The sequence below is a fragment of the Lottia gigantea genome (genome assembly GCF_000327385.1).
Source record: "Lottia gigantea unplaced genomic scaffold LOTGIsca_219, whole genome shotgun sequence".
Classification (NCBI taxonomy): domain Eukaryota; kingdom Metazoa; phylum Mollusca; class Gastropoda; family Lottiidae; genus Lottia; species Lottia gigantea.
In genome coordinates, this window is record NW_008708547.1 from 141456 (window position 1) to 142404 (window position 949).

The 949-nt window shown below is 38.7% G+C and overlaps 1 protein-coding gene across 1 annotated transcript in view; it reads left to right on the forward strand.

Annotated features, from left to right (window-relative positions):
• LOTGIDRAFT_239301 (hypothetical protein) overlaps positions 1–949 on the forward strand; it is a gene marked incomplete at both ends in the record, with an annotated part of 12855 nt that overhangs the window by 9583 nt on the left and 2323 nt on the right. The gene's annotated exons all lie outside the window — the stretch shown is intronic.

The following is a 949-nucleotide window of genomic DNA, read 5'->3' on the forward strand; positions in this document are numbered from 1 at the left end:
ACATAGCAGCTAACAACAGACTATCTATGTTCTAGTCTCGATACATAGCAACTAACAACAGACTATCTATGTTCTAGTCTCGATGTATCTATGTTCTCGTCTCGATACATAGCAGCTAACAACAGACTATCTATGTTCTTGTCTCGATACATAGCAGCTAACAACAATCTATCTATGTTCTCGGCTTGATACATAGCAACTAACAACAGACTTTCTATGTCCTGGTCTCGACACATACCAGCTAAAAACAGACTATCTATGTTCTCGTATCGATACATACCAGCTAACAACAGACAATCTATGTTCTCGTCTCGATACATACCAGCTTTCAACAGACTATCTATGTTGTCGTCTCGATATATAACAGCTAACAACAGACTATCAATGTTCTCGTCTCGATATATAGCAGCTAACAACAGGCTATCTATGTTCTCGTATCGATACATACCAGCTAACAACAGACTATCTATGTTCTCGTCTCGATACATAACAGCTAACAACAGACTATCAATGTTCTCGTCTCGATAAATAGCATCTAACAACAGACAATCTATTTTCTCGTCTCGATATATAGCAGTTAACAACAGACTATCTATGTTCTCGTCTCGATAAATAGCAGCTAACAACAGACAATCTATGTTCTCGTCTCGATACATGGCAGCTAACAACAGACTATCTATGGTCTCGTCTCGATATATAACAGCTAACAACAGACTGTCAATGCTCTCGTCTCGATCAATAGCATCTAACAACAGACAATCTATGTTCTCGTCTCGATATATAGCAGCTAACAACAGCAGCTAACGACGGACTATCCATGGTCTCGTGTCGATATTTAGCAGCTAACAACAGACTATCTATATTCTCGTCTGGATATATAGCAACTAAAAACAGAATATCTATGTTCTCGTCTCGATACATAGCAGCTAACAACAGGCTATCTATGTCT